Raw genomic sequence first — 27,737 nt, forward strand, 5'->3', positions numbered from 1 at the left:
TGCTTAAACCTTTAGTCCCCAAATGCAGTCTGAATTTTTGAAGACAATTACTGTTATGCAGGGAGAGTCTAGTTATTTCAACCTATGCTATTGTCTCCTACTCATCTAAATGTAGAGCCAAATGCATTTAAAAAGAAATTACAACTCCCAAACAGTATATTTTGGCATATTTTTGTATTGCCAATAATATCTCAATAGATCCCAAAGTGGATCATGACCTTGTTTGAATGGGGTTGCCAGGGCTGGTGTTAGACTTGCTGGGGCCCAGGGCTGAAGTGGGCAGCGGGACTCAGGCTTTGGCTTCAGCCGTGGGCAGCGGGGCTCAAGTTACAGCCCCCCTGCCCAGGGCAGAAGCCCTCAAGCTTTGGCTTCATTCTCTTGGTTGGTTTTCAGGGCTGTCAATCCCCAATCTATTGCCTGTCATAAGAACTAAACTTTTTTTTTTTAAAGCAACAGACACTAGTACACTGCATGCATCAGGTGGTATAGACCAATGCATTGTATGCTCGGGTGTTGCATAATGTTTCTGCAAAGGACTCAGTTATGCAAAGTTCCTCTTTAAGGAACGTAAGTAAATCAGAAGTGATGTTAGAAGAAATTCCTCTATATTAATTGAGTCTGGCTCTGCAGTTTCAGCAGTAGTTTAAGTAACAGCTGTTATACCGATTAGCCTATTCACATGCTAATGTTCAGGTTAGGTGTAAGAAACAACTATCCTATTACACTACCTGCATATTTGTGAATATATGCACACAAAATGTGACTAGTGTTAAAGCTTTATAGAATTTTTTTTCAAACTGAAATATTACTAGACCACCACACTGTGTTTGGTCAGAGGCCAAGAATAACTGAGAAAGTGGATATGTTGTGACTATCTGATGCTCACAATACTACATGTTTAGAGCATTGAATGAAAATCTGCTCATTTTCATCCCTCCATTTTTTTGTTACTGTGCAGGAATCCAGTATAATTTTTACCACATTGTTACCATCTGGTGCCACAGAGTCTGTGCTTTTTTTGTTTAAATGTGCCTCTTTGCAAGAAGAAAAGATCAATGCAGCGATGTTTTTCTTTTCTTTTTTTGTATTAGTATAAGCACTTATTGGGGTGTAGTTCAGACAAACTTGCTTGTGCCCCCAGGCATGCTCTCCTCCTTTTTAAATCAACCCTGCTTAGCCTGATAATCTTATTTCCAGTAGGCTCTGATTTATCTCTAAGTCAAAATATTAGCTATGGTCTACACTAAAATGTAGCTTGACCTGTCTACCTTTCACGGAGGCATAGTTGAGCCAACCTAATACCTGGTGTAGGTGTGGCTACGTCAATGAAGGGATTCATCTTCTCAAACCGGAATTAGATTGCTGGAAGAATTATCTACACTGATGGAAAAACACCTTCCATTGATGTAGGAAGCATCAACGCGACTGCTCTACAGGGGCACAGCTGCGCCTGTAGTGTAGACATAACTTTTTTAGAAAGTGCCTGCCCCAGAAGTTAAATGGCTGCCTGGTGCATTTGTCATTAGTGATTCATTTTAAATGTTTGAAAATACTTCCCACCAGTGCAGCTATCAGCAGTGTGGGGAATCTTTATAAGAACCGAGTCACTTTTGTACTTTTTGCTGACTATTCAGACTTTGATTGTAACACTTCTGACATGAACTGTCACTGAACATGTAGATATAACAGACTGCACAGTTTGGTCATTTGTGTTCTGTTGAAAAAGAAAGACGAAAACAACTCTGAAAGGCACAGTAATGAAGGACACTGCTATGGAAGGTACAGCTGTGTGCATTCAGACTGTAAATTCTTCAGAGCAGCAACTGTCTTCTGTGTACTGTACTTGGATGTCTGTCATCTCTTAGCAAATAATTAATAGTAATAGTATGCTGTGAGACACGAAATCTGAAATCTGGAGGCGTTTACAGTGTGTGTGTAAATCATAGTCATAATCAGAATTTAGCAATCTGTCTAGCGAGTGGCCTACCATTCACCTGAGGGAGAAGCTAACAACTGTCTTTATAGTAAGGCTGCATGAGCCCTGGTATTCCCATCCCTACCCCGTCAGCTTCCCTGTGTGTGGCACTTGCTGTCTATTCTACTGTCAGTAGGTGTGCGTAATTTCCATTAATGGGAAGGGGTCTTGACTGCAGAATAGATGCTGTACTACAGAGATTTTCAGGGTGTGAGGCATGCCTCCTGATGGGGCTGTACTGAAGGGCTGGGGTGGCCAGGGGCTCTGTCCATTAGGGGAAGCAGACGGGACTTGTGGGGATGGTCTTGGTGGCAAGGACTAGGCTCCCTGCCCATCTTACTCCACCACTGTTGTAGCTGCAGCAACCACCAACCAGGAGTTACCCTCCTCTGCTGGAGAGGTCAGTGGGGAGTCGTCAAGTGGGGAGCAAAAGGAGTGTGAACTAACCTCCACCCCCCACCCTTCCCCCACCTTTAGCTGGACACAGCCCTCTCCTGACTCCAACTCTTCAATGCAGCCCAGGGCACAGAGCCCCATCTGCTTCTCCTGACAGGTCAGGAGAGAGTTCTGTGCAGGGGGGCCTGTACTCCCAGTATGCAGCTTTCGGCATTCCCCCCCCCGGACTCTGGTCCTTCAGCTCAACCCTGTTTGCTTTTACTGTGCAGGTAGGGGAGCGAGATGGGCAAGGAGCTGGGAGGCTTGGCAGCCAAAGCTACCTGACCATTGCAGGGAGTAAAAGGCTTCCTCAGCTGCCACATGGGGGGTGCCAGGCACACCCACATCCCCTGGTGGGTGCTAGGCATCCCCTGTCCCTGTCTTTTTTAGAAATAGGGGGATTGCATGGGACCTGAATATCTGAAGGGGAGCTCAGCAAAAAAAAAAAAAAAAAAAGGTTGTGAACCTCTGCTCTTCTGCATATCTGAAGCGATTGGCTTTGCTATAGCAATGGGTGGTATAAGACCCAAAGACCATATCCAGGGAAGGCAGTCGTTTCAGCGAACCTAAAACAAAAGCAAAACTTAGTTTCACTAGTTCCCTTTCTTTCTTCCTTCCTTTGTGATTTATTTTTGTCATGTTTTATCATGTTATTTCTGACATGGGGCAGAGGAGTCGGAGGAGCGAGAGAGAAACGATGAACCCCAAACATCATTAGAGCACTTAAGTTCTGTGCCTGCATCCCCTCCGCCACCACACATAGGTATACTTCCATTTGAATTAAGATTTCCTTGATTTTTATCTGCAATGAGCTCCTCGTGGCAGACCCCTTGTGCCTTTTTGAAGTCCCATTGGAAGCAAATCAGCAAAGACCCCAATCCTGCAAACATGCTTGGTAGCCAGATTCAGTGGGACAGTTGAATCAAGGCCATGATTAGTCCAATTAAAGTTAATGGAACTTACTCAAATGCTTAAGTGGGAGGATCGTACTGAGCTGTTGCTTTCCTGAAACATGCAACTGATTTATGGGTATACTGCTGACTGAAGTATTTGTTGGATATACTTATTTGGTTTTATTCCTGATTGCTCTGCTTAGGTTTGAGTGATTTTTTGCCATTTGTAGTAATTTTTTTTTTAAATGTGATTAATACTTAGTGCTCTCTCAGTATTTTTAGGGAGGATGCTTTTGTGGATTTGGCTTTCAGTGAGCTGTGTGTGTATGTATTGAGTGGTTTTTTTAATATATAAATTTTATTTTGGGCACTAAAGAAAATGCAGTTCGCCACTTAAGTTGTTCACTTTAAAATCCACATTTTTATTGCCAAGCAAATTTAAAACAAAAAAGCTACCTTCTAGGGTCAAACCAGCATTTTGTGCGCTGGTTCTGGTTCTGATGCAGCTGTTAACTAATCAATGCTTTGTTCAGACTGGAATTGCAAACTTAAGTGATGCTTATCCATAAAGAAGAAAATCAGATGCTAATTGTAATGTAGACAAAGCCTAAGGAATCAGGAAAGTTGTATTCCTTTAGCTGTAGTGCATAGTTAGTGCATTATAACCTCCCTGTTGTGGACACGGATATACCAGTATAAACTGTGTATAAATCTGGCCTTAGAAACATTGCAGATGCCTCTTTGGGAAAGATACAATCAATGTTTTCCTTCCTATTGTCAGAATGTGATATGGGAAATAGAGAGTTAAGCAGAATCAAAAATCATAGCTAACCTGGTCATTTTAAGGGCATAATGTACCGTGGAAGCTATGGGCTGCGTGTTCCCCTGCATGGAGGACTGAAGATGTTAGGAGCTGGTACTATGGAATGTTTTCCTGATACTTCCATTTGTGGCAGGGTTTCTAAACACCAACCCCTTCCCCAAGGGTATGCATGGATCTTGTTTTCTGCCTCCAGTGGCTCCCACTCATCTGTCTCGAAGCGATGTGCCCGTCCTCATGCCCTTGGCAGCATCGCTTCAGTACAGCTGTTCTTGAAGGGTCTCCCTTAAGTTCTGGTGTCTCCTGAAATAGCCTCAGCATGTTTGGAAGGGTAGGGTAGGGGTATACTGCCTGTGTGGGGGGGGGGAGACAGACGGGGAAGGGGGAAGGAAGAGAATTAACTAGCACAAATTATTGTTGACTTGGTCCAGATTAATTTTTGCTGGTTTGCCTTGTATTTTGGGAATGGCAAAAGAGCGTGATGGATCCTGGCTGTTTCCATGGCCTGATTCTACCGAAACTGTGGAGGCCAAACCCCACAGAGTATACACAGGGGAGCTTCTGCAGGATCAGTGTGCCACACGGCCAGCATAATTCTTCCTTTTGGCCTCTGCCCTCCCCTGGCATCAGGGTGCAGACTCATCTCCTCTTGTGGGAGGCCTATGAATTTTTTGTACTATACTCTGTATTTGCAGAAAATATTCCACACAGAATCAGACTGCTGTAGAAGAGTGGACAAGGACAAAATAAGCACCAAAGGATGTGTGAGTAGTGGTCATTTGAAGAAGATGGGTTACATTTGAAACTTCTTTGTATGCTGGATTGAAATAGTTTTGGGAACACATCTTTGACAAACTCAGATGGGGCAAGCTGGAGCCAGCTGCTAAATTTCTTAAATCTTAGGAAAGGGGAGTTAAAAAAAGAAAAGATAGAAGAGGCCCAAAGTTCTGATTTTAATCAAATTGTTGTAGTTTCAGCAGGAGTCCAAGGAGAGGGCATGCATTCTTATTAAGGTTGAGTTGCTTAGGCATTTCTTTAGTAGGTAAATTTGGGACACAGCAATCTCTTATTGTTTCAAGCTATGCTTAGGATTGTTGCCCTGAGGAGAACTCTGTGATTACACAGCACATAAGACTTGCTTGGACAAGTTACAGTGACTCTTAAATAATTGTTTGGTAGCTAGACACGTGCTTTTAACGTAATAAATATATATTGTAGTAATGTCACAGGAAACATCAAGATTATAAATATCTGAAATATGCTTTACAAGCGCTTAGCAAGGTAAAGTGTACTGTGCAGTTGCAGGTACACAAAAGAGTTGCAAGCAGTTTTCATTCACTCAGCATGCCACAATGCATGTGCCTACTGGAGAAAGCACCAGTCTCTGTGAACTGTGTGCAGAAAGACCATGCTTGGCTTATGCACCATTTATTTCAGTGAGAACTTAGCACGTGTTTAAGTGCAGAGGCGTCGACTTTCAGAATTCCTGGGGGTTGCTCAATCCTGCTCTGCCCCAGGCCCCCAACTCCACTGATCTGCGGGGTCTGCTGTTGGGCAGGAGGGCTAGAGAGAGGTGGAGGAGCTGATCTGTGGGGCTGCTGGTGGGTGGTAAGCAGGGCTGTCACTACCTATTCTGGGGCCCTCCGCAGCCCCTCTGCGGGGGGGGGTGTTGGGAGGGGCATAGGCCTCTGCGGGGGAGGGAGGAGAATGACTTGGGGTGCAGGGGGGAACCACCCCCGAGCACTCACTTGTTTGTGGCGCCGGGTCGCTGCACTTCCCACCGCCGGTGAGTGCAGGCCTGGCCCTGCTGCAGAGCTCAGGGGAGTGGGGGCAGGAAGAGGTGGGGCGGAGCAGGGGTGGGGGCCCTGCAAAAGAGTCGGAGCAGGGGCTGGAGCAGCACGCAGCTGCTCAGGGCACCAGGAAGTGTGGTGCCCCAAATTTCTTGGTGCCCTGTGCAACTGCGTACTTTGCATATAGGTAAGGACGGCCCTGGTGCTGAGCACCCACTATTTTTTTCTGTGGGTGTTCCAGCCCCGGAGCACCCACAGAGTCAGCACCTATGTTTAAGTTTTTTGCAGAATTGGGGCCCAGAGCAGCAGGTTGGCGAAGAGGAGTAATGCTGCCATTGCCTGTAACAGAACAAAGGCTGACACAGAACAACCAAGTATAATCAGTAGCTGGAATGATACAGCACCTGCATTGGCATATGGTGCTCCCTAAGCCTTAATAAATTGTCCATAACTCATTGATTGATAACATGACGTTATGTTGTGACTGACAGGCTGACTTTCCTTTAAGTAAAATACAGTAGGGGGCAAAAATTTAAAGCCTGTTTAAAAAGAAAGAGTGAAGAGTTGTGTGCCACTGAGACCAAAAACCCAACTGTATAGAACAATGGGGCACTTTGCAGTGCTGTCAGGTGCAGAAGCATGGGCGATAAAGAGATTGCAGATTTCAGTGCCTTCAGGCATTTGAGATTAAATGTTTTTGCACCATAAGAGAAGTCACATGAAAAGACAGATTTTTGAAATGAAAATTTTAGGATGTAGGTCAAAATACAGGAAGCACAATTACAGGTTCGGACGCATGCGGAAAGGATGAACGAAGGGGACCAGGTGAAGATAGTGTGGTGGGAAGGAGACCCTGAGGAAAGCTGGGGCAGCAATGGATGGATTGCATCAAAGACATTGGTAAGCAGGTGGAACTTAGTGCCACCTTGGACAGAAAGGTGACAGATGTGTGCATGATGACCAGAGCCCAGTTAATGGGATGATCGGAAGAAGAGTTGATCATTGAAGTGTCTTCTTCAAGAATTCTGTTGAGATACAGATTCTGTGTCTCATTTATGTAAATAATGTATACCCATTAGATTTATTAAAAACTAAAGAAATGCGTTTTCCTTTAAATGTTATCAGTTTGGGGAAGAAAGAAGAATGTCAAACTACTATTGCTACTCAGCAGCACACTGGGTTGTGCTTGAGTTTTGTAGCAATTAATTAGAACCTGAAGTTCTCTGTAGGGCAGGAACTGTAACTTTTCTGTGTTTGGACAGCACCTAGCACAATGAGGCCCTGATATGATTCTCCTCTAAGTGCTACTGCAATATAAATATTTAATAATAATGGTATGGTAGGAGATGCCAAATGGTACTGTTACACGTTGTATTTAAAGTTCCTCCTCTGTGAGTGCAGGATGCAGTCTTTGAAGAAATGATGCATTGTTAATTTTGTGATACAAGTTCTTTGGAGAAAGCTGTTTAAAACAGCAAGATGGTTGATCTCTCCCTTAATCCCTCTTAACTAGAGTCAATTCGTGGGCCATAGTTGCCTTTCTGGGAATCAGGCATTAGTGTGGGGGCTGAGGTCCCTGAAAGGGGGGATTGTGTGCTGTTTGTGACCACCTCTGTTCAAGGAGTGGTATATACAGTGCAACTTAGTTTCTCTCTCAGAAAATACCTAGACTTTTTGTTACTGATTTCTCCTCCAATGGGAAATTGTCTTGCAAGACCCTGAAATCTGCTACTATTAGGCAGAGAGGTGACAATAATAAGTTACAGTCCATAAGTTAAGTGCATTGCTCCTTCAGTGAGTATAAAAATGACCACTGCATAAGATCCTGGCCTCTGATGTATATGCATACTTTTATTGTATAGTTTGTGAAAATAGCTAGATCAAAGGTCCCTAAACTTTTCGTGGGCATGCCCCCCGTTATCCCTTTCCATACTCCCTGCCCCACCAGGAGCTGGGAGCGAGGCCACGGCTCCTGGAAGGGGGGGTTGCAGACAGGGGTAAGAGGGTCAAGGCTGGGGCCACAGCTGGGTGTGGGTTTGGGGCCAGGAACGGAGCTGCAGCCAAACTGGGGGTGGGGCTGGGTTCGGGGCTGGGAGTGGAGCCGCATCTGGGGGTGAGTCTGGGGCTGGGGTCGGGAGTAGAACCTGCAGTCAGGAGCTGCGGCTGGGGCCAGAGCAGAGCTGGGGGTAGAGTGGGGCTGGCCCGGCCCTGCCACCCTCTCCCCCGTACATTCCTCCAGGAGGGCGTGCCCAACAATTTGGGGACCTCTGACCTAGTTTATAAACAGTTGTAGTAGCTACTCAGAGGATACTTGGAGTTGCACAAGGAATAGGACAGTGCAGGATCAAGACACTTAGGCCATGTCTACGCTACCCGCTGGATCAGCGGGTAGTGATCGATCTATTGGGGATCGATTTATCGCATCTAGTGTAGACACGATAAATCGATTCCCGATCGTTCTGCTGTTGACTCCGGAACTCCACCACGGCGAGAGGCAGAAGTGGAGTCAATGGGGGAGCGGCGGCCATTGATCCTGCGTTGCGAGGACGTGAAGTAAGTGATTCTAAGTTGATCTAAGATACGTTGACTTCAGTTACGCTGTTCTCGTAGCTGAAGTTACATATCTTAGATCGATATCCCCACCCACACCCACCCCATGTAGACCAGGCCTGAGATGTTTAATGCCAGAGATATATGGATGTGGTTTGTTTAATTCTTAAACAATAGACCATTTTAAAGAGTGAAATATAACTTGTTCCCATGTGTCCCAAATGTTTCCTTTACAAATGTGATCCATCGTTAGGGAGTCTGTATGCTGCACTATCTGATTGGTTGTGTAGTTTACACCAAGTCTTGTAGAGATCGTTTGTCATGCTATTTATCAAATCTTTGATCTTTGTATTTTTATCTCTGATCAAATTCAGGTTTTACATCTTGTGCTCTGGTAACCATGCATGTTTTAGTAAAGTAGCTGTCCAGGAATAAAATTCTATCATCTATCCTATATCGGCTATGCACTTGGCTGTTAAGTATAAACATTTGGTTCATACTGCATGTTTCTGTCACATATTGCACAGGACTTTCCCAATAAAAGTTTTTCAAAGGGAAATAATGTGCAAGTACTGTAAAAATATTTTTAATGGCAGATTTACAGTATGAATTTTTTTGAATGACTGAACATTTGCTGTTACAAAAGAAGCAATAATCTCTCTGGTGACAATTGTTTTCAATGAAATTTAAGCACTTTTCCCCCTCATACACGCTAAATAAAATTACAATTGTGGAGAAAGCTGTCAGGCAGATGTGTGGATGGGAATCATCAAGCTATCAAAAAACAAAAACAAAAACCCAACCAAGTTTTATTCTGAATTTTTTGTCTGAAATGTCTGAAAGAGTGTTTAATTTCTCTGTGAACCCCATGTCTGATTGATTGCTAAATTTAAATAAACAGATACTGTAGCATAATTTCCTGGTTGATGTGAACAAAACTTGAAAAACCAAGGCCAGTGAAACCATAATTGGATTAATCAGATTTCTTTACACGATAGGCAATATGGATAAAATTTCAGTATTTCAATAGTCTTGTTGTGACTGTGCTAGCTAAAGAGCTTGGCCTGATGGCTTATGTATAAATGGACTAAATAGCAGATGGCAACTATGCAAGTGTAAATTAGCCAGCAGCTGACATTATTTGGAGTGCTATTGATTGTTTTGATACCATTATCTGGAATAAGAGCTTGATGCTCAGTCAATCAATGGAGGGGAAAATAGGAATAACTCAGAATCATTTAAACTTAAACTGCTAGAGTGTTTAATTGGATAAATTCACACCAAAAAAACTTTATTTAAAGAATAGAAACTTGATTCAGAATATTGCCTTCAGGTTGTAACCTGGGGCAGATTCTCTGTTGGCATAACCCCAGTGAACTTACATCAGCAGTGAATTTGGCTCTTGTTGTTTCTGGACTGCTTGCAGGTTGGGAGCATCATGAAGGCCACACACATCTATGAGGCAGTTTTGTATATTGTCCTGGAGCAACTTCTTCCAGCTGCTGATCTAGGAATGGCCTTGGTTCTGGAGGGAGTAAAGTCCGCTTTCCTTGGCTAGAAAGATTGTTGAACACAATCAGATTTGCAGGGAAACGCATGATTTAGCAATAGAGGATTTTAATATTGGTTCACCACTTCGGGTATCTTGCCTCATGCATCTCTTTCCATAAAGCACCTGGCAAAGCTATGGGTAAGAGAAGAGAGAACTGCTTTCAGGCTCTTGTGTTAATCACCTGTGAAACGTATAGTCTGCTTATCCTTAATTTTAGTGCTCATGGCTAAAAATGGGGTTGTTGATCTTACCAATATTCATAGAATCATAGGACTGGAAGGGACCTCAAGAGGTCATCTAGTCCAGTCCCCTGCACTCATGGTAGGACTAAGTATTTATCTAGTCCTTCATGAATAACCAGTGGTGTTATTGGTTATCCATCCTATTTTAAATCCCATCTATAATATTTTACTTTCTCAGTGCCTGTGATAGTGAGTTCCATAGACATGGTGAAGATAAAGGGTTAAGAATAAGCCTCTTCCCCAAATGAACTGAACACTGTTATGTAAATTGGTGTAAGTCAATATTTGGATAATGATCATGGAGTAATATTGATCTGGAAGCTGGAACAGTTACAATAAAACTGAACAGGGGAAAACATTACTGTCCCTGAATTAGTAAAAGATACCTAGCAGCAGCAATGTTAGATTTCCTGTTGCATATTACTTTATCTATCCTGTACTTAGTGGATTTAATCTGTGGACTACAGTCCTGGAAGTGAAAATTTCATTAACGTGTTTGTCACCACGCCTGAGAAGCATCAGCTCATCAAATGTATTATTGTGTAGAAAATCAACACCGGGCTTTTGGTGTCATACCAAAAGATGCACTATTCATTGTCTTGATTTCTCATGCAGCTGACTAGTGGCAAATTGCTATCAAGAAGTGACTCTAAACTTGATGTTCTGTATAGAAGTGATTAAATGCCAGAAGTTTCTCTATTAAGGATTTATTTGTGGCCGAAGTGCCTTGAGTGTGAAACCTTACTTATCCTGAAAAGGGGCTATTCCTGTGGGGGCATATTAGCTATGCGATTCTGTCCAGAATACCTCTGCAGCTGGTGCTTGCTCTTGGAGTCCCTGAGCCTTACAGGCTATTCAGCCACACTGGCTGTGCCTTATTCAAGGTAATTGTCCAGCTTTAGCCTTGTGCAGCTGTCTGTGCCTACCCCTCTTTTCTAGAACTCCAGCAGCAGCACTGTGAGGCCTCACTGGGACAAAGGAAGATAATAGAATCAACACAAAATAGTGATCTGTATTACACAGGAAATGTGGAGCCTCCCTCCCCTCCCCATCTCTCCTCCCACATGCTCTGAACACAGCTTCCTGGTGCAGAAACTGGGGGAGGGGTCGTCTAGGCCATGCATAGCAGGCAGACATTTCCCTGGGATAGGTCGCTCTGCAAAGTCGGGATAAGCAGCCATCTGGGAATTATGTGGCATGTAGAGCAGTGTATCTTTTCTCCTGAATAGGGACTTGAGATCTGAGTAGAGAAACCTGCAGTTGCATTCCACAGCTTTTAAATTTCGCTCACTTGCCACAGTAATCAATGAATGATCTGTGTGCTAAATTTCATATGAAAGAGGAGTGTGGGTGATCCTCCTCCAAAATCCTGCCATGAGTTGTGTGCACAGGCTCCAGTTGCTTTCAGTTGTGCACATGTCTCTTGCAGGTAGAATTTGGCCCTGCAAAACCTGTTGGTTGTTTTTATACTATCAATAGATTTTTAACAAAGAAGTTGGCATATGCACATTTGTCAGAAGTGCAGTGGGAATGCAAGTTCCCGTTCGCCACTAACATTACTACCAGACTGCATTTTGTAAGACTTTATCTTGAGTTTATTTAAAAGTGTTTTGTTAAATTTCTGGCTTTTATTTTAAAAAAGAAAAAGATAAGTGACAACCTATGAAGCCATAATAGGCTCTTAAGCAGTTATATTGAATACAGAAGGTAGCTGTCACATACTGTCAGTCCAGCACTGGTTCTGTGGCATGCAAAGGTTTCTGTTAAGGCTGCAAGAAGCAATCAGAAAAAGCTGCATAGACTCAAAGAGACTCTCGTTGTTCAGAGCTTTGGAATGCTGTGGCATGCTCCAGCTTGGGTGTGGGTGTTTGTTTGATTTGCGGTTCTTACTAGGGGGTGTATGATTTTTAAAAGCACTTGCTGAATTTGCATTTGCTTGAATAATGGCTACTTTGTAAATGATAAGAGTTAGTCACAGCAGAGTAAGAGAGGTTTCTTGTGTTTGTCACGGATTTGGCATATTTAAAAAAAAATTGCATAGGATTTCGTTGCTCAAGCAAACAGAGCTACATATATGCTGTGTGGCATTTGTAAGCCTGCGGTCCTTTTAACTTAATGGCAGATCTTTCATTTGGAAGTATCTTTTGTAAGTGGCATATCTTTTGGAAGCGTGTTGCCATCCTTGCTACCTCATTTCTTTTATTGCATTTCTATAATAAGTAAACTACAATCAAACCTATAGAATGCTAGCTAGGTGTAGATACAGTCTACGCATCTATGACCAAGATTCTCAACAGTGAACACCTACATTTGTGTAGGGGCCTTAAACTGCAGCCAATGGGAACCGCTGAGTACTAAGAACCTAAGTGATTTAGTTGATCAAAAAGTGGAATTTCCATCCAGTGGCAAATTCTGATATTTCAAAATTTATGTTAGTCCCAAATCAGGATGAAAAGTCAAAACACTGAAACTTTTAATGGAGTGAAAAGGTAAGAAAATTTTCAGTTCAGAAATGTTTCATGTGAGGTGGACAGTTTGTACCGCAGTTTCTGTGTGTTAGATATCGCATGAGATTTTTGGAGGGCAGGTATTTAGCATACAAAAATAATTTGGGCACACAATAATTGAGGCATCTGAAATTACTAGTCAGTTTTGAACAGCTTGAAGCCTGCCTTTAGGCATCCCTTTTTAAAATAAATTTTGACCATTATTTTTGTTAGCTTGCTCTTTTTGAATGTTACGTCCAAGGAAAGGTGTAGTTGTAAGAATCTCGCTGTATATACTGTGTTATGTTTTTCCACAGATGGTTTTGCCACCTACAGTAGAACATTTAGTTCCTGTTTCCAAGAAGACTGCTTCCCCACTGTATTGGGGTCGTGCCTTATTTTCCCTTTTGATTGTTTTTCCTCTCAAACAGTTCCCCAGATAAGACATGGCTCTGGGGGGTGATGGGTACTCTCTCAGCTGCAAGAAGGTTCAAGTACATACTATTGAATTTTATGGTATTATTATTATTACAAATACAGTAGTTTTTAATGATCAAGCTCTATCTGAAGCTCTTGCATTAAATTCCTTGTACAACTGATGCTGAGAAAATACCTAAAAATGAGTGACAGGCTTTGACTAGGAGTCCGGCGGTACCTTAAAGATTAACACATTTGTTTGGGCATAAGCTTTCGTGGGTTAAAACCCCCACTTCTTCAGATGCATGGAGTGACAATTACAGATGAGGCATAAATATACTGACACATGAAGAGAAGGGACACAAAAGAATAAATGGACACCAATCAGACATCAGGAATGGTCACATACAAAAGCCAGTAGGAGAACACTTCAGTCTCCCTGGATGTTCAGTAACATTTAAAAGTAGCCATCCTTCAAGAAAAAAACTTCAAAAACAGACTTCAAAGAGAAACTGCAGAGCTACAATTCATTTGCGAATTTAACACCATTAATTTGGGCTTGAATTAGGGACTGGGAGTGGCTGGCTCACTACAAAAGCAATTTTCCCTCTCTTGGTATTGACACCTCCTCATCAATTAATGGAACTGGACCACATCCACCCTGACTGAATTGGCCTTGTTAACAGTGGTTCTCCACTTGTAAGGTAACTCCTTTCTCTTCATTTGCCAGTATATTTATGCCTGCATCTGTGATTTTCACTCGATGCATCTGAAGAAGTCGGGCTACCCCTCTGATACTAGGCTTTGACTAACTATTCAGAATTTCAGGAGTTTTATTTGACTCAGAGGATTTAAACCCTTCACACACACACACCCACTCACCCACCCACCATCTCCATGCAAGACCCACAGTAGGCTTCTCCATGTTTGTAGCTTTCCTTAGGGAGCAAAGTGGGAGGTCCAGTGGCCTGTCAACCCTCTCTGGTATGTTCAGGCATAGCTAATGGACTCAGTTTTCCCCCCGCCCAACCCCTTGGTGTCTTAAGAGGAGGACAAATGGGCCTATTCTCCACATGATAACATTATGGGGCAGGGATCAGCCAACTTTAGCACACAGCCTGCCTGGGTAAGCCGATCCCTGTTATGGAGCATCTCTTCCCTTCTCCCTCACACAGAAAAAAGTGGCCTGTTTTTCCACAGCCCCATACCTTGGAGAATCATTTGCACTTGGGCAAAGGGTAAAGTACCACCAACTCAGAATGGCCAGTACTCTACACACAGTTTGTTCTGGATGTGAACAGGGTTAAATGGCTAAGTAATGTGAGTGGTAAATGGCCTGGAGAATGACAATGATTATCACAAAAAGAAAAGGAGTACTTGTGGCACCTTAGAGACTAACCAATTTATTTGAGCATGAGCTTTCGTGAGCTACAGCTCACTGAGCTGTAGCTCACGAAAGCTCATGCTCAAATAAATTGGTTAGTCTCTAAGGTGCCACAAGTACTCCTTTTCTTTTTGCGAATACAGACTAACACGGCTGTACTCTGAAACCAATGATTATCACCACTCCAACCCCAGCTGAGTGTGTGCTTCTCTCCCTGGTACCGCTGCCAGCTGGTAAATGTGTTTACCTCGCTGCTGTAATATGGAGTATAAAAAAGAGATTGTTTTCCATACTGATACCATGAGGAGAATTGAGGTTGACTGGGACCAGGTCTCTCTTCTAATGGTGCTGAAAATGGTTCTGTCCCATTTTATGTTAGCAGTTGAACTGATACTATCGCTGATTTAAGAGGTAGCACAGAGGGAACCTGTAGCTGAAACCATTGCCTGTAAAGGGGTCATTTTCCCATAAAACCTCTTTATCAGCATTATTGCTTTCCAGGTGTTTCCCTCCCCAGTGAATAGCTATGATTATTTTTCCCCAGGTGTATTAGCTTGTACTTTTCTAAGCTGAATGGCAGTTTGTCTTCCCATGTTTCTAACCTCTCTCATTTCAAAGTAGTATTTGTCATCCTAAATGGCATTTGAAAATCTCCCCTCTTTGGTAGCAAAAAACCATGTGTTCAGAGATTAACCACATGAGGTTTAGTGCAATAATCTTATATTTGGTGCCTGTGTTCCCCACTGAGTCATAGTTTTAAAAATATGTAATATCCAAAAATGAATAAACTTCCCAGTGTCTTTGTTCATGGAAAGTCTGTGACCTCATGCCAAAGGATATTGAACTGGTGCATCTTTGGAGCCTTAAAAGGAGATGCTCCTCATTGAACAAATTCAGATTCAGATATGGAATTCGTATTGTTAAATGTGTGTCAGCAAATACCAGGGTAACTGTAATAATAGCTATGATTCTTCCTTGATTTTTATAAAAAAAAAAATACGTATCTCTTGAGAGGTACAATTATACAACATCTTATTATTAATAAACACCCTTTGTTCCAGGTTAGTGGACCACAGACAGATTTTTTTGCTTATTTGCCAAACTTTATTAATTTTCAATACCTGGAATTTTATATGTATATGAATGTGTGGGGCAGTGATCTCCTACAGATTTTACATAGTGTAAATGTATTTGTATGTCTGTATTTCCATCATAGGCTTTTGTTTTTTGTATCTGAGAAATTTTTGTTATGCTATAAACATCTGTGTAAGTTTGAAATCTGGCATTCTAAGGACCTGATTCTGCTCTCACAGCTGTCTGAATTGGGAATAACTTCACTGAAGCTAATGGAATTGCACTAGTGTAAAACTGATGTAAGATAAGAATTTTGCCACAGGGGTCTGATTTGAAACTGCCGTAGGCATTTAGACCTAGGCAAAGTGCTTTTATGCCCACTTCTCGTTTACTTTGCGTAGGTCTACCTTACTATGAAAGGTGTAAGCATTAAGATTAAGGTCCAAAGTAAATCAGTTTTAGAATACCTTTTGGTGCTACTAAGTATTGGTAGCTGCTCTGATAAATTGCAGCATCCTTCTTGAGAAGACTGAGGTGAAATTCTGGTTCCTCTTAGTCAGTGGGAGTTTTGCTGTTGACTTCAGCATAGGTCTCCTGTGGTAAGTAAAGAGGGTTGGTGAGGCAGGATTTTAATTAGTGAGGGGAAAAATCCACAAATACTTCCATGCTTAGTGAGAGATGGAATGGGTGCTGCATATCAGCAGTAAGGTCAATAATGTTAATAATAAAAAGGCACAAAAAGGAAATTAAACTATAAATATTATGTTAAAATAACACACAGGATTTGACTAAAACCCACAGAGGCAGGAAAGTTGAGAGTGAACACTGAACTTTATCTGACCCTGATGGGCCCAGGCACTTACTCTTACTAGGTAACATTATTCACTCCTTGCAGATTCTGTAATACAACAGGAAAGGGAAGGTCAGTGGCACCCTGTTTTTAACCTGTGCAGTCATCCCTTGTATAACTCCTAAAGTACTAAAAGGAATGCATTTAAAGACCTGTTCTGGTACGCTATGTCCATGACAAGCTATAAAATATATATATAAACTGTCAGAAAAGCAAAAATCACTCAAAAATATACTATTTTCTCCACAGAGAAGTTATATGAACAAAATGTATTTTTCTGTTATCCTTCTAAGCTGCTAGAGTTTAAAGCTATAAATCATGCAACATGGTATGTGTTTCTTATTAAAATTCGTTTGCAGCCTTTCTGGTGATAGTTAATTCAATATCTCTGATAAACTTGGATTTTTTTTGGTGCTATTGCCATCTTGGGCTTGTGTGTATGTGGTTGGGCTTTTGTGTTTGTTTTGTTTTTTGATTCTTGCTCTTGACCCAATACCAAGAAATATATGGATGTAGAGTAGGACTGCCCCACTAATTTGTAAATAATGCTAAGTTAACCTGGAAAATTATTGTATTTTTACTGCTGCTCCTCCCACAGGAGCAATAGTTGCCTAATTTTTGGCTTCAACAAGCTTTTTATTGAAGACTGTAGTATTTTGCAAAGACAAAAACATAGTATGCCAGACTTTCATCTCTTGTGACATACCGGTGTAAATATGGAGTTATCCCACTGAACAGAATAGCTTTGATGGCATTATTCCAGATTTACACTAAGGTGATGGAAATGAGTCTGGCTCAACTAACACATACTTCATGGCTTCTATAGGCTGAGCTCATTGCACACACCAGGGCCCCTTGCATCCCCCACAAACTCCCTGTTTGCCACCCTCACATCCTCCTCTTTTTCAGGGACTTGATGCAACCCTTGCTCCCCATGCCAAGGCCTCTGCGTGCCTCTCCTTCCCTCTTCCCCCACTTTCCAGGAGCTTTGTGTGGCCTTCCTTACCATGGCAGGAGTTCCCCATTTCTCCTCCCCACTCACACACTATGGTCCCTTATTCTTCCCCGTGCCAGGGGCTCTGTTTCTTTTAGTGCCCCGCCCCTACCCTCACATCTCTCTCTCTGAGTGAGTGAGTGAGCATTTTAAAATTCAGTGTGTTGCCAGAAAACTACCCCCAAAACAAATGTGATTAGTGGTTAAAAATCAGAAAATATAAGTTGGGGGGTGGGGGCAGGGTTTTTAACTCTTGAACACCACGTCCAGTTCAGAAATGCCACCAAGATGAATGTAAATCCTCACAAGGTCAGCCAACAATACGGATTGCGGTGAATGTAGAGATATGTCTGTGGCCTGGATCCAGAGTTGCAGATGAAGAATGGGATGTGCAAAGATGACTGATTTTGACATTGGGACTTTATACTAGGGCAACCTGAGAGAGTGGTTGATTCATGAGAGAACTCCACTTTACCAAAGCTTTTTAGGCCCTTGCTCTTTCCCCTCCTCCCCAAAGCCTCCTGCACACCACGAAACAGCTGATCGGGAGGTGCGGGGAGGGAGGGGGAGGCGCTGATAGGTCGGGCTACCGGTGGGCAGGAGGCGCTGGGAGCAGGGTGGGGAGCTAATGGCAGCGGGGGGCTGCTGACGTGTTACTGTGGCTCTTTGGCAATGTACCTTGGTAAATTCTGTCTCCTTCTCAGGCTCAGGTTGGCCACCCCTGCACAACACATTTCCATCAGGAGGCATTGCATGCTATTTATCCTGTTGCAGAAGCCCCCACAAAGTTAATCTCTGAGTAAAGCCTCAGGACTCCTCCCCAGGAGCAAGTGCATAGAGTCCTCATGAGGGAGGGAGTTCAATTATTTTTGATAACAGCAATTAATAAAAGATACCAAGTGTATAGTCTGATGTGAACTCATTCAAATTCATATTTGTATATTAAACCACATAAAAATAGTGTTGTGAATCAAGGACAAGGAGTGCACAGGTGCACAAGTGGTGGTAATATTTTAATGAAAACTGAAAGTGCCAGAGGGGTCAGTGCTATCTGCTGGCAAAGGGAGACCCACAGAGTTAATCTATGAAACACAGAAATGACATGTGCCAAATAGCAGTTCTTGAGCTGTGAAAATTTAACACCGTGAGTTCCCATTGCAAGAAAAGAAGAATTTCTCATCTTGCTGGAATAAGGCATATATCACAATAAGAAAATCATCATTTTTGTTTGTAGCGTTCTTAGTAGGCCCCCCCCCCCATAATAAATTACCTGCATGTAAAGGATGAACGTTGAAGGATCAAATTACGACTAAATATTGGGCAGATTGTCTAGTGGTTAAGGCACTGGACTGGGATCTGGAAGATTTGCATTTGGTTTCCGAGCTCGGCCGTAGACATCCTTGTGTGACCATCTGCAAGTAATTTAATCTCTCTGTGGCTTAGTTTCCCTTCTTTAAAATGCAGAGGGTTGTTTGGAGATAAATACATTAGTGTTTGTGAGACACTCAGATACTACCGTAAAGGGAGCTGTATTATTACGTATTGTAATTAGGTATAAAAGTTCTCATAAGGTGGGTAAAGTAAATATAGGGATTCAACATGGGCCTCAGATATCCTTTAGAATTGCAAAACTAGTGATTTAAGGAGGGAAATGTACATGCTGTTAGTGATGGTCTCTATTGCTTGTGAAACTTCATAGCCCTGAACTAGCAAAAGCAATGACTATACTTGGGCCCAAGGTTGCATAACTTACCCCTCTCTGTTTATATATAAAAAAAAAAGACACTGCATAATCTACTAAACTCTGCAGGCTTTGGGCTATCCCGAGCACAGCAGGGAAGACTGATGCTGCACCAGTAGCCATAGGACAGGGATATAACCTTTTGTAACCTTCACTCGTTATCTGATTGGGGCCAGGAATTAAAAAACAGTCTCATCCTAGCACTCCTATTTGTCGTGCTGTACGAAGTTGTGAAACTGCAGAGGAGTGGAGGCTCCCTTCTTGGGGATGTAGGAGTTCTACATGGCGGGAGCTCATGGCTGCCTCCTCCCCACCTAGTCCTGCATCCTCCAGTTTCACCAGAGCTTGTGTCCCATTCACCCTTGATTGTTCCACTCTCAGACTCCATTCATGCAGGGCTAAGGAAGCTAGACCTTGATCCTGCAAAGGTGCATGCATTACACTCCTCAGTAGTTCCACTTAAGTCCACAGGACAACTAGAGGCTTTAGAGAGCTGGAATGCAGGTATCTTCCCTGCGTTGCATGGGGTTACAATGGCCCATCTGCTGGGAGGCTGCTGCTGTTGGTTGCTAGGGTTTTTTCCCCCCAAGCACCAAGAAATGTGCCATGGACTTCATAACATGTGAAGACATGAGGTAGGATTTCAAAGAGTGCCTAAGTGACCTAGGAGCATAAAAGTCCATTGACTTTCAGTGTGACTTGTGCTTCTAAGTTATCTAGGTGCTTTTGAAAATCCCATCTGCCATCCCTTGTCCCATGAGCATGCAAGCAAAATGCAGCATGACATACGTTGAATGGAAAAGTAGCGGAAGGACAAGAGTGATGATAAGAAAGTGATTACTCAGTAAGAGGTTTACCAGGCAAGTAATGTACATTAGTTATATTTTTGTATACGTATTTTTAGAATTATTCCAATAGACCTGCTGGCTGCTGAATGACTTTGTAATCAACTAACATTGCTGAATAATTCAGTGCAGCTCTGCAACATATATCTTGATGCATGCAGTATAGTACACTAGGGCCTTGGTTAAATACATATCCTAACTCACCCTTACTGCTTTTGAGAGAATGTCTACAGATGAGAATGAATGTGTAGGCAGTAGCACCTTAACCATCCATCGCTAGCATGTGAAGATCTGGGCCCTGCCACTTACAGGTAGCTTTCTAACTTGACCCTGCTGTGCATGTTGTGCAAGTCTAGGCTACAGACAAAATGTGGAGGGAGATGGAAGGGTTTGGATAGAGGAGTCCCTACTCAGAATTTGGGATGTATCGAGATTCTGTAGTCTTCATGTAAGGCTGGTTGAGAGTGCTTCCTGCTGTTGGCAAACAGTACTGCGTGTAAATCTCATAGTTGCCCCCTGCTGGTTACTACAGAGAAGGACCATCCTTGTCACTGGTGGAGTTGGAGAAGAAGCCAGGGAGAGCTCCTTCTCTTCGCAAAACCAGAGGTCTAGGAGGAGACTTTGCTTTTTGTCCTTAGCTTCTTCCTGAGGTGGGAACTGGCAGAAGAGGAAAGCTCTCAAGGGACAATTTGGAAGAGATCAGCTTGATATTTGGTCTGGGTGACATTTTGGTGGCTCTGGGCCTTAGTTCCTCTTAATTCACCCCTGCTAAAAAGGGGCTTCATGAAAGCAAAAGTATTCAGTACAAAACAATAGTAAAATACATATCCTGTGCAACACTTGTCTCTGTACCGTAGATGATCCACCTGCATTTAAGAATGAATAGCTACCAAAGAAGTATAGTTCTCAGGATTTGTAAAGAAAACTAGCTTCCACTGAGGCCTAATCTTCACTAGGAAAATGTTTGTCAGTATAGTTTGCTGGTATATCTATCTTATGCCAATTCTCCAAGCAGATTAGGCTATGCCAGTATAACTGCAGCTACACTTGGGCTTTTGCCAGTATTAAAAATATTTATTAAAAAAAAATCACATCCCTAACTGACATTACGATATCGGCAAAAGATACTGGTAGAAACCTGGTTTTTGTGACACCAAAAGTCAAAAAAGCTGAGATTCCACCTCAGAAAGATTTTCATCAAGAGATGACAAAGCTTTACAAAAGCTGTCCAGAGCAAAACAAAGAGAGTTGCATAATGGTATGATACTGTGAAATGTGCCTGTGCTTGTGCTTTGTGAGCAGAAATAGGAAGTTTGAAAAATACCTTGTGGGGGCAGGGGGAGATCACGAAGTTCTGCATGGGATCACTGCCAACTTGACATATGGTCTTGTGCTTGCTTGTGTAGCAGCATGTAGTATAAGACCCATATGTTAGCTTACACAGCAGTTAGATCACTATTAGGAGTGGAGTGATTTGATTGCAGAAACAGAATGTGGGCAATATTTGGTGGTAGAGAAGACACAACATAACTTAATAAACTGTTTAACCAGAAACCCCACACATGAGGGAAGGCTTGCTCTTTGGGACTGCAGGTCCCAGAAGGAGTGGTGACTATGTGCTGCCCACAAATTTGAGGAGGTTTAAAGCATTCATTTATAGGAAGTTTTTTTTCCCGCAATGCAAGTTGTTTTTACTTTATGCTCTTAAGATATCAGTCACGGAGAAGTACATATTTTGCATCAGTGAAAAATATATACTTTAATTTTCTGGCATAGTGCCACCCATTAGGTTCACTTCTGCTTATTGTCTATCAGCCTTCACTTTATCACCCCATATTTCAGAGATGGTTCTACTCACTTGTCAAAATTTGCTCCTGGCTGAAAGTGCTTATACACAATCTCAGTCTGGGAACATTTCAAAAGGTGCATTTTAAAAAAATCAGTGAGATTAGTAGTAATGTTGTTTATGAAAGGGTATGTTGGCCTTCTGTAGCGCATCTCATCCAAGACTTGCCAGCCACATTACAAACATTAACTTGGAAATAACAATACTGGTCTATTTTGCAATTTACAGATGGGTAAATGGGGTGTGTGTGGAGGGGAAAAAATGAAATGACCTACCTACATCAGTGGCAGAGTTGAGTGCCTACACAGTGACTGTGTTTTTCTACTGACTGCCACAGTAACTTTCTGGGCCTAACTGTGAATCCATTGCCCCCACCGGTGACAGTAACTTCCACCAGCATCACTGAAGTCAGTGGAGCCATTTGTGGAGAAAGGACCTACCTATTCAGCATGAGTAAAGGCATCAGAATCTGGCTCTCTGGTTCCAGTCCTGATCCCAAAATCACTAGTTTGTTTAGAATGGTAGAAAATAAAGATGGGAAAAGCTAGTGCACAGTGCAAGTGCAGACGCGTTCCCTATGGTGTGCTTGTGGGTGCTTTTAGATTTAGTGGCGATTTTTCATATCGCAAGAAAAAACATAATTGGCTGTACTGTGTAGTACCCTAAGGGAGACAGAGTTTATGTGCACTGCACAAATAAATACATTAAGTATTCTAATATCTCCTGAAATTACCCATCCAAACTGGAAATTAATTTCATCATTAGGAGTTTTGAACCATAATTCACAGAATACAGTACACTTTAGACTTCGCCTGAAAGCCACATCCTCTCTGTACATCTAAATCACTTAAAATATCTAGGTAGAATTTACATTCATCCATGTTAATAAATACCTATGAAGCAAGTGCCATTAGTTTTTATTACTGACTTTAGAAGTCCCTTACCAAACATGCTTTGTTTTTTTTGTTTTTGTTTTTTGTTTTAAAAGGATTAATTAGTCCTGAAAAAAGACTTTGAAGTTCAAACTCTAAATAATAATGTGGGTTGGGAATGTAGCCAAAGTGGTTCAAAGATAAAAGTTCACTTCCTGTAGAGTGAGTGTGTGTGTGTTTATGTACATGAGCGCCATTAGTGATGTTTGGTCCTTTCTAGCGATTGTTAAATGCAGCCTCACAGTATGAAGTACACAACCACCAAACCTTGTTGTAACCATTTCTGTGCTGGAGCCCACCTTCAAAGTGTGGATGGCCATCCTCCTGTCCCCAGGCATCCTGCCTCTGCAAAATTGCTCTATCATTTGTGTTTTCTATCCATTGTTTCTCTCCCTCCTGTCCCTTTTCCTTTGTATAGTCTTTGTTTTTCTAGTATTTATATTTGTTAACGATACCTTTTTTTTTTTTAGAAGGTTTCATCCTGCTTATGTCGGGAGAATGGCCATCCATCGGGAGGTGGCTCCATTTGCACTTAGCTGCATGCGCACTCGTGCTCTCTCAAAAAGAAGATTGGGCTGTCATGCTTTTCTGCTGCCTAAGTCTGTGTTCCTTCCTGCATGTGTGAGCTGCAACCAGAGCTGGCTGTGTCAGGGAGATGCAAAAGACACAGCGATGAGACAGGTAGAGCTGTCCATTGCTTTGCATTCAGCCAGAGGAGCATGGACAGCTTCCCACACAGCCATGGAGGCATATTTACAATGGGAGTGGTGGGGAGAGAGGGGCTACAGAACAAGAGTTATACAACTTTCCCCACAACTCTTTTCTGTCCTTTACTACTGCAGCTTCTTCTATCACTCCCAGAAAGAAAAGGAGATCTTGTAGGTGTTTGTCTCTGTCTGAGGGGTTGGAGCACATGTGGTTGTATCATAGAGCTTGGCTGTAGACAATGGATCATGTGGTGTGGTCTGGGTGAAAGCTGGAGGCATGTAGGTAGGAATAGCGGTCAGTAGGTTTCCGGTATAGGGTGGTGTTTATGTGACCATTGCTTATTAGCACCATAGTGTCCAGGAAGTGGATCTCTTGTGTGAACTGGTCCAGGCTGAGGTTGATGGTGGGATGGAAATAAATCAGTTGGAGAATACTTCAATCTCTCTGGTCACTCGATCTCTGACCTAAAAGTCGAAATATTACAACAAAAAGACTTCAAAAACAGACTCCAACGAGAAACTGCTGAATTGGAATTAATTTGCAAACTGGATACAATTAACTCAGGCTTGAATAGAGACTGGGAGTGGATGAGTCATTACACAAAGTAAAACTATTTCCCCATGTTTATTCCCCCCCCCCCCACATCCCCCCTCCCGGCCCCACTGTTTCTCAGATGTTCTTGTCAACTGCTGGAAATGGCCCACCTTGATTATCACTACAAAAGGTTTTCTTCTCCCCCCGCCCCCTCGCTCTCCTGCTGGTAATAGCTCATCTTAAGTGATCACTCTCCTCACATCGGATGAAGTGAGCTGTAGCTCATGAAAGCTTATGCTCAAATAAATTGGTTAGTCTCTAAGGTGCCACAAGTACTCCTTTTCTTTTTGCGAATACAGACTAACACGGCTGCTACTCTGAAACCTATGCCTCCCAGTGCTCACATGCTATTACTGCTGTTCATTAGTATGGTCCTTCCCTGCTCCATACTCGGAAACACTCATCTAGAGAGAGGTTTGGTCCAGTGGCACAAACCCCGTGGTAGGAACAGGACCTTCTCAGTTCTGTTGCTGATACTCATTAGGGATTCGGTGAGTCATTTAGACAGTCTGTGGCTCAGTTTTCTAATCTTTAAAATGAGAGTAATACTAGCCTACCTCCTAAGGCTACTGTGAGGATTTATGAAATCATTTGTATGAAGTGCTTAGTAGGAGGAGTAATTTATCTGATAGGAAGGAAAGATAGTGTCATTCTGAGATGTTTTTTGTTTTGTTTTTTGTTCTTGTTTCTTAGTAGAGACTTTAGCCACCTGGAAAGCCTTTATGCTCTCAGTGTGAGTTGAGACACTGATTCATTCGTAATTGATATTTTTCAGAATAGCAACAAACACACAGATATCAGTTGTAAGAAACATTGTTACTGCTCTGTTTTGGAACTAGAGATGTCCAGTGACAATATGTTCAAAGTAAACATCTTCTCTAAAGGAAATCCACTTGTGGTTAATTAGTGGTGCAGTGGGTGAATATGAATCAGTGTCTGGATGTTTATACTGGAAGTTCTTTGAGATTTTATAGGCTTGGGTGTACTTGCATTTTAAGGTGCTCTAGAGCCATTGAAATATATATATATATATAGAAAAGCTTGTTTGACAGCAGCTGTTTCTACTAAACTGATTGAGCCGAGAGCTGATGATGTCATTTCCCGTGAACTTACTGTAAAAAGTCTCCCATGTAAGCATAACACCAGGGAAACCACAGCAAAGTGAGAGAGGCAAAGGCATATGTCCAAGGAGCATAGCCAATAGCCCCACCTTGGAAAGGGCCCAGGTAACATTTCATAGAGGAGTGCTGAAAATCTCCCCTTCTGCCTTGAAAATGTTTGAGACACCATTGGTTGGAAGCTGATGCTATCCAGAGGGGGCACCTTGAGAATTCATGACCACCTAATCTGATTCTTAGAAGAAAAAAGCAGGCCTGTCCCAGACTAGAACGAACGTTCCATAGAGGGCATAGCTGCCATTGCTTGTGTGTGTGCTTCCTTTATGAAGTTTCATAACTCAAAATGAGGTGCTTACGCTGTCTGTGAGCTGCTTCAAGAAGTCTGCCTGATGTTACTGAATGGAAGTCGTCGAAGTGAGTTAGCCTTTGTTAGCCTTTGTAGTATGTGAATTGTGCCCTGGTTGTGTGTAAATAAAACATCCCAAGATGAATCAACTTTACATGACTTTAAGAGGAGACATAATGGCTCAGATTCTCCCCTGTGTTTGGGGTTGTTTCGGGCTATGCTCCTAATGCTGATATAGCTGCCACAGGAAGATGACCTGTCTCCTCCCTCCACTGGTGCTGAGTTGAGCCATGCGTGCCACAGCTGAGGTTCTGGGTCAGTTGCCATGATCTACTCCAGTTTCTGCCTGGTACCTTCTTGCTCTTGTACCAACTCCAGCTTCCTTTATTTAGTGTTTTCCCAGCCCTTTCCGCTTTTACTAGTCGGAAAGTTCCTAAATTGAATGAAACTTCATTGACACGGATGTGGATTCTCTTGACTCTCTCTTCAGTTATGTTAGCTTCTCAGATGGGCAGGGAAGAACTTAAAGCAAAAGAAGGCCTTAATGTGGTCACTTGAGATCTATTAAGATCTGTAAGGTGGGTCCATTCTTGTGCCATAATGCATGTTGAAAGCAATGATATTTTTTTCCTTGAAAGGACCACGAATATGTAGTAAACCATAGTTATTTTTTTCAAAGTTTTAAATAAAAAGTCATTGCATAAATTGTTTCACATTATGAAATTACTTCCTGTGAAATATATTTTATACAGTATGGAGGTCTCTTTGAGCTACAGGAGCAGAACAAAATAAATGTAAATAAAAATTTTAATATACACTCCTATCTAATGTCTCCCTTTCCCCTACCTCCAAAATAAATCAGGCAGATAATTTTTTAAATTATCTATAAATCCATGGTATGCCCATAGCTTGAATACTGAGTACAGATGTGGTCACCCCATCTCAAAAAAGATATATTGGATTTGGAAAAGTTTCAGAAAAGGGCAAGAAAAATTATTAGGGGTATGGAATGGCTGCTATATGTGGAGAGAGTAATAAGACTGGAACTTTTCAGCTTGGAAAATAATCGAATAAGGGGGGATATGATAGAGGTCTATAAAATCTTGACTGGTGTGGAGAAAGTAAATAAGGAAGTGTTACTTCTTCTCATAACACAAGAACTAGGGGCCACCAAATTAAATGAATGGGCAGCAGGTTTAAAACAAACGAAAGGAAGTATTTCTTCACACAAAGCACAGTTAACCTGTGGAACTCCTTGCCAGAGGATGTTGTGAAAGCCAAGACTATAAAAGGGTTCAAAAAAGAACTAGTTGAGTTCATGGAGGATTGGTCCATCAATGACTATTAGCCAGGATGGGCAGGGATGGTGCCTGTGGCCCAGAGGTGGGCAAACTGTGGCCCACGGGACCCTCCTGCCCGGCGCCTGAGCTTCTGGCCCGCAAGGCTAGCTCCCATCCTCTCCCCTGCTGTTCCCCCTCCCCTGAAGCCTCAGCTCACTGAGCCGCTGGCGCAATGCTCTGGGCGGCTGGGCAGTGCAGTTGCAGAGCCGTGGCCTGACCCGGTGCTCTGGGTGGCACGGCTGCAGCACCGGTGCCCCAGGAAGCGTGGTAAGGTGGTAGCGGGGGTTGGATAGAGGGCAGGAGAGTTCGGGGGTGTGGTCAGGGATCGGGGGTGTGGATAGGGGTCGAGGCGGTCAGAGGGCAGGGAACGGGAGGTTGGATGGGGCAGGGGTCCCAGGGGAGCAGTCAGGAATGAGAGAAGGTGTTGGATCAGGTGGCAGGGGGCAGTCGTGGGGGGGTGTCCAGGGGTGGTCAGGGGGTGGTGGATGGAGCAGGAGGCCCGGGGGGGCTGTCAGGACAGGGAACGGTGGGGGGGTTAGATGGGGCAGGAGTCTCAGGGGAGCTGTCAGGGGGCGAGACGTGGGGGTAGGGGAAGGGGTCGGATAGGAGGCGGGGTCTGGGCCATGCCTGGCTGTCTGGGGGGAGACAGCCTCCCTTAACTGGCCCTCCACACAATTTTGGAAACCCGATGTGGCCCTCAGGTCAAAAAGTTTGCCCGCCCCTGCTCTGTTTGCCAGAAGCTGGGAATGGGTGACAAGGGATGGATCACTTAATGATTACCTGTTCTGTTCATTCCCTCTGGGGC

At 42.9% G+C, this 27,737-nt stretch overlaps 1 protein-coding gene across 1 annotated transcript in view; it reads left to right on the forward strand.

Moving 5' to 3' along the window:
• SMAD3 (SMAD family member 3) overlaps positions 1-27,737 on the forward strand; it is a 104,235-nt gene that overhangs the window by 21,216 nt on the left and 55,282 nt on the right. The window lies entirely within an intron of this gene.

Source organism: Caretta caretta, chromosome 10 (assembly GCF_965140235.1).
Source record: "Caretta caretta isolate rCarCar2 chromosome 10, rCarCar1.hap1, whole genome shotgun sequence".
In the NCBI taxonomy this organism is placed as follows: domain Eukaryota; kingdom Metazoa; phylum Chordata; order Testudines; family Cheloniidae; genus Caretta; species Caretta caretta.